At 47.2% G+C, this 6,775-nt stretch overlaps 1 pseudogene; it reads right to left on the bottom strand.

The window, feature by feature from the left end:
* Positions 1-3,012: 3,012 nt before the first annotated feature.
* Positions 3,013-6,112, bottom strand: LOC103302333 (phosphatidylinositol 3-kinase regulatory subunit beta-like; annotated as a pseudogene).
* Positions 6,113-6,775: the final 663 nt, after the last annotated feature.

The raw sequence follows: 6,775 nt of genomic DNA, 5'->3' as shown, positions 1-6,775 counted from the left end.
GACTAATGAATAAAGATACTTTTTACTGAAAATATCTTGGGGAGACCTAAAGGCTCTGTGAGTCCTGGGGAAATAGTTTTGATCTGTGACAAAACCTAATACAAATTCCCACTAGTCACATATGTTTTCCTTCCAAAGGAGGAGGTTTTACATTCCCTTCATTTCTTTTCTCTGTGTTTTTAAGCGAAAGGATAGAATCCCTTTCAAAGTCTCTAGTCTCTCATCCTCCCATCTACTCCTCTACCTGACAAAAAAAGGACCCTTGGTAGGATTCACTGGCCTTAGAAAGGAGATGAGGTGTGGGGACTGGCTGTAACTGGTAATCCACACCATGCATCTGACTATCTAATCCACTCTCAGCAGGATGCATGGAATGAAGGAAAAGAGAGCCCCTTGTGGCACCCTCTACCTCTCCAGGACGTGGGTCCCATGGGCTCAGCCCCTCTTGGACACTGTGTTCTAGCTCACCCCTTCTATGCACTGTATGTGTTTAAAGGTGGGAGCTGTGCTTGGGGATTTGTTGGGTCTCACTTGATAGATTTATGGTTTAAAAGGAGTAAGAAAAGGGCTGAAATTTCCAGTTGGGACCCTCTGATGCTTCCTTCTTCCTCTGAATCACTGTTGGCTTCCAAACTCCCCAAAGGAGAGTATCCTTGGGTGAATTTCCTATTTCCTCTCACCTTGCTTTTCAGGTGAAGACCCCTGGGCTGTGCCTTAGACATATCTTATATAATAAGAGAGGAATATGCTAATTATCAGTTATGCTGTGAGGCTTAACGACCGTGTAAAGACCGGATCAATGATCTGCAGGAGGGTGGGGCAGTGAGCTACAAGCAGGCAGCGGAGAGCTACTGGAGGGGGCAGGGCAGCAAGCTATGAGGAGGGGGAGGGAGGAGGGGGCTGGGGGGAGCTACAGGAGAGTGGCAGGGCAGCAAGCAAGCAGGAGGTGGAGAGCTACAGGAGGGGGCAGGGCAGCAAGCTATGAGGGGGCAGGGGTAGCTAAGGAGGGCGGGGCAGTGGGCAGAGAGCTACAGGAGGGCAGCAGAGAGCTACTGGTGCACAGATTCGTGTGCAGGGCTACTAGTACACCATAATAAAGCATCCCCACCCGACCCCTGACACTGGTTTTGCATTTCATTGCAGCCTTACCCTCTCCCCTGACCCAGGCAGACACTCTTGTCCATATTAGTTTTGAATTCAGCTGAAAATAGAGGAATTACACATCCACAGTTACCAATCATTGTAGTTCACATCTTTATAATATCTCCATGGGCTGTTCATTGATTGACTGCTCTTTTTCTTTACTGTGGGACTGGTTCTTGTTGCCTCTTCACTGTGATATAAAAATTTTACAACTGAATTGTGATTCATTCATTCATTCATTCATTTAAGTATTCAGTGTTTCTTGAGCATTCATTATGGGTCAGACAGTGTTCTAGGCACTGGGGATAGAGGGACAAACAAGAATGAGAAGATTCTTGTGCTCATGGCTCTTTATTATGACTAGAGGTCCGGTGCATGAAATTCATGCATGGGGGTTGGGGTCCCTCAGCTCATCCTGCACCCTCTAGCAATCTAGGACCTTCCGGAGGATGTCCAACTTCTGGTTTAGGCCCGACCCCACAGATCGGGCCTAAATTGGCAGTCGGACATCCCTCTCACAATCTGGGACTGCTGGCTCCTAACTGCTTGCCTGCCTGCCTGATTGCCCCTAACCGCTCTGCCTCCCTCCTGCCTGATTGCCCCTAACCGCTCTGCCTGCCTGCCTGATTGCCCCTAACTGCTCGCCTGGCTGCCTGATTTCGCCCCTAAAACTCAAGCTTCTTCTTTTTTTATTTTTAATATTTATATTTCTTCTTTATTTTTTATGTTAAAAGTCAGGCTTCTTGAGAACATGAGGCATTTAACATTATTCCATATTCCTTACAGAGAGCTAAGCATGATAAACACAGCAAATACTTAATACTTAGGGGCTTCTATACAACACTTTCCAACCAGGAATGTTTAATAGGCAGTCTCTAAAAACTTGAACTGGAAAACCTAAGAGTAGAGTGCTCAGATTTCAGGCATCAGGTGCTATTAGCAGGATTTCTATCCCAATTAAACTCTAATTCTTAGCTCTCAACTGTCTGGACAAACTGCCCTTCACTGTCTCCAAAGTTTCTTATTCGTCACTATCCCATTCTCCTTTTTTTTTTTTTTTGAGTTCAATGTTTTATATCCACATCAGTATCAACGTACCATGCAAAATCCACCTGCCAGCCTAGCTGGGCAGGCAGGGGGGGGGGGGGTCCATGGCAGCATAAAAAACCGGGGTTCTTGTCCCAAAAGAGGAGAAAATGGGTTTACAGTCAAGGAAACAAAATCAGAACCCAACATGAAAAAGGAGAAGCCTTGAAACTGCATCGGGCAGAGGTGCTGTGGGCAGCGGTGCATCTCTGCTGGCCCAGCAGTACCTGCAGCAACCTTGGTTCCTGGGAAGCCCGGGGTCAGATAGGGCCCAGCTCTTGAGGTTATTTTCAATAATTTTTCTTTGTGGGGAGAGGGCTTCTGGGCAGCGGCTCCATGTGGGGGTAACTGGTGCGGGTTTCACTTCAGGGTTTGGACAGGAAGTTGGGTCTGTGGGGACGGAACCCGCCCGGCCCCAAATGTCACAGCTGAGGTTCTTGGGAAGTGGCCCAGCAAAGTTCTTTCCTGTCTTCTTCCTGCCCTGACCCCAGGTCTATGGCTTAAAAATCAGGGCACCAGGCTGGGGCTGAGCACCCCGGGGGCCTTTGTAAACATGGCAGGTACAGGCAGGGGGAGCTTGGGGGAACTGTAGGAACTGGTGCCAGAGCCAAGGGAGGGCAGTGCCCATGGGGAAAGGGGGCATGGGGTGGAGGAGGTATGCTCCCCTAACAGAGACTTAGAGGTACAGAGACTAAGAGAGACAGAGAGGACAGAAATGGGGATAGAAAGAGTGACAGAGAAAGACTCAGAGAAAGCCAGAGAGAGACTGAGGCAGAGAAAGATTCACAAAGAAGAGAGACAGACAGAAAAGTGGAGACCTGCTCTGTGTGAGTCAGTGGGCTGTGTGTGGGGGGAGGGGGAGGGGGGGCTCTGGGCAGGGGCTCGCACGGGATGTGCCAGTGTGACGGTAAGTGCATTGTTGTGTTGCACGAGGGAGGTATGCTAGTAATGTAGCACCAGCTCCTTCAGAGGCCCGTACAGGCTGTAGGGCTCCGCAAAACCCAAGCCAGTGGCCGTGCGGTAGATGACACAGTGCTTGGTATCGCTGTCCACCACCACAGAGCAGGCATAGCAGCCCCGCTGGCTGCTCTCACAGATGAGGAAGGACCATCCCGCTGGCTGCTCAGCATTTCCTCAGCCTGCGTGCGGTGATCTTGCCCACACCAGGTTTGCTCCTCATGGTGGGGGAGGTCATCCTCATCCTCCATCAGTGCATACCGGTCTTCAGTCTCCTTTTTGATTCCCAACCACTCGTTGATTTCCTTCTGCTGGGCGCCTTTCTGGGTGAGCCATACCAGGTACTGGTCTCGGATCTTGCGCAGCTGCATGAGGTCTGGCTTCAGGCTGTGCATGCGCTCATCAATCTCCGGGTTGTCCAAGGCCTGTGTCCGCCGCTCCTGTTCCAGCTTTGAGCGGCAGACCTGGATCTCGGCAATGCGAGACTTGAGCTGTTCTGAGTTCAGCAGGATCCTCTGCATCTCTTTTTCATTGCTGCCCTCACGCCGGAAGCGCTCCAGATACTCCTTGCTGCACTTTTCTGGAGTCTGGCCCTGCTCTTCGAAGATCTTGATGGTTTCATTGAAGGCTTCCATGGGGTGCTCTTCATCTGCAGTTCCTGGGAGGTGCGTGTGTACTCCTCGTAGAACTGGCTGTACTCGCGGCTCTTGTCCTCCGCTTCAAACCAAGGTAACAAAGGAAACCTTTAATTCTGCTCTTCCTCGCAGCAAGGGAACAGCAAACCTCAAGAGAAATAATTTCCCGCCAGAAGTCACGTCCAAATACTGCGAGACTGAGGACTCTAGGGCTGACTATTTACATGCACAAAAACAGGCTCACGTTCTAGCCACAGCCGCCCAGGCGTCCTCCACAATCCCACAATCCTCTGGTCGCACACTTCCGGTTTTTCTAGCTCCTCCTTAAGTCGTGTTTCCTTCAGTCGTGTTGCAAGTCCAGGGCCTCTAGTTGGAGAGGATTTTTCTGTTCTTTGACGTTGATAGCTGTTTACTATTTGGAATCAGTGAAATTTCGGGAGTACTGCCGCTGCCACGAACATGTCAGTCCCAAGCACATTCATGAAACAACCGCCCCTTCAGTCCACAGCTGGCACCCTCCTGGTTCGCAATGAGAAAGGTACTGTGCTGAGCCGTTTTCCAATGGGATCTTCCTCTTCCTTCCCCAGCACACTCCAAACCTACTCCAGGCCCACCACCCTAACCCTGCAGACCCTTAAGACCTTCCCCTCTATTTCTTCGACTTTCCCTCATTTCCCTTGCACCCTATCGCATTGCCTAGGGGAGCCCCTAACTGCTCCCTCAGGGGTGGGGCCAGTCTGGGGAAAGGGCCCTGGTGTTCTGGTCTCTGGTTGTTCTGGTCGTTAAGGTAGCTGGCTTTTTATATCTATAGATGGGGGAGGCAAACATAAACAAACCAGAAAGTATCAGATGGTGATAAATTCTTTGAACAAAACTGACAAAGAATGACAGACAGGGCTGTGTTTGGGGCTCTTGGCATTGAGTGAATAGGGATGGTCTTTATGATGTGAGATGACATTTGCTGATTTAACCCTTTAAATTCATGAGATAAATTTGCAACTTACCTTTTATCCCTTCCTCTCAGAGTCTGAATTTTTGGGTCAGTGTTCTAATGTAGACTGTACAACTCCCATTTCCAAGGTGAATATGAATGGATACTAGGGATCAGCAAATTTCTTCTGTAAAAGGCCAGATAGTAAATACTTTTTGCTTTGTAGGCCACACCTGTGTCTGGGTTGCAACTAACTACATAACTTGGTGCTGTTTGTAGCACAAAAGCAGCCATAGGCAATATGTAAATAAACAGAAGGGGCTGTGATATAACCTTATTTATCAAAACAGTGGAGGCCAGGCCACCTTTGGCCCACTGACTGTAGCTTTCGGACCTCTCATCTCCACGGCACTTGCCTCTATTTACGTCAAAGTGGGGACAGCAGCCCTTTTTCTTCAAGGAGCGAGCTGCCTCCCCACCGCATAGTCCTTTGCCTTAACTTTTCTTCACTAGAAAAAAAAATCAAGATGGACTAATTCAGAAAATTTATACAATAGACAAGAAAAAGTAGAAAAACATTAGAGCCTTCCCTTCATCTTCTAAGAAGAACCACTGTTAAGCTGAATCTTTTCAGATCTTCTTCTATGTATATACATATGGACATACAAATAAAGTTTTATTTTTTTAAATATATTTTATTGATTTTTTTTTTTTACAGAGGAAGAGAGAGGGATAGAGAGTTAGAAACATCGATGAGAGAGAAACATCGATCAGCTGCCTCTTGCACACCCCCTACTGGATGTGCCCGCAACCAAGGTTCATGCCCTTGACCAGAATCGAACCTGGGACCTTTCAGTCCGTAGGCTGATGTTCTATCCACTGAGCCAAACCGGTTTCGGCCAAATAAAGTTTTAAAAAAATTTTTTTGTCTTTCATTCCCTTCACTTTCCTTTCCTACCTACCTTTCTTTCTGTCTCCCTCTCTTTTCCTCCCCTTCACTCTGATATAAAAATTTTGCCACTGGATTGCAGTTCGTTCACTCATTCATTCATTCATTCATTCACTCATTCTCCTCCTCCCCTCCCTTCCTGTCTCCCTCTATCCCTCCTTTCTTTCTAACACATGTGAGATTATTCTTATACACTGTTTTGCATTTTGCTTCTTTCACCCTCCATTACATCATGGTACGCCTCTCTGGATTTGAGAGGCACACATTCCACTGTTGGCGTCCTGTTATTGCCAACCGACATGACGTGAGTGTCGAATTATTTTTGGTGAATGGTGCTAGGAGCAGGTGTAGAATGCGAAGGCATTCTACATCTCTTCCCACACTACCTCGCTGCTGCTGGAGTGCCGGCATGAGAGCAAATCTCAGGCCAAATGCCAGCAGCTGTACAGCCCTGTGCTGGCCAGCAGGCACGAACAGCTGGTCTGGACTTTGGAAGGGGGGGTCTGTCTTGGTTGTCAGACCCATAGGCCAGCCCTGGCTAGAAAGGGTTGCTCCAAAGTAGATACTTTTAACAAAAGGATTGGCAGACTTCTTTCTCTACACAGTGCAGAGAAATAGTCCCAAGGGTCCTCGGAGTTTGAGTACTCCCTCCCCATGTGGTCTATTGGAATTGTCTTAATTTTTTTATTTCTTTATTCACAGAAAGATTATAAACCTGCTACATGATTCCAAGTGAATCACAGATTCCCCTGCTTCTCATGTAGACAAATGAAAGAAAAATATAACAAACATCATATATCCTTCATTCAGAGTCACAATAACATTTTCCCAGATTTGCTTTGCCTATTATTTTCTCTCTAAAAAACATATATACACACTCACACATAGATATATAAATTATAAACACATGCATGTACATTAAAATTTTTAATTTTTAATTGTGGTTCCAAAGTAGATCACATATCATGTATCTAAAATAAATCATAACTCTAGTTTTTCCAGTTAAGCTATTTGTAATATCCTTTCTGCCAATTAGCTAGCCCCTAAGGGGCTGAATAAAATGAATTTTTCTCA

This window comes from Eptesicus fuscus, chromosome 13 (genome assembly GCF_027574615.1).
Source record: "Eptesicus fuscus isolate TK198812 chromosome 13, DD_ASM_mEF_20220401, whole genome shotgun sequence".
NCBI classification, from domain to species: Eukaryota; Metazoa; Chordata; class Mammalia; order Chiroptera; family Vespertilionidae; genus Eptesicus; species Eptesicus fuscus.
The sequence above is the reverse complement of the archived record's forward strand: the minus strand, read 5'-3'. Positions and strand labels throughout refer to the sequence as shown.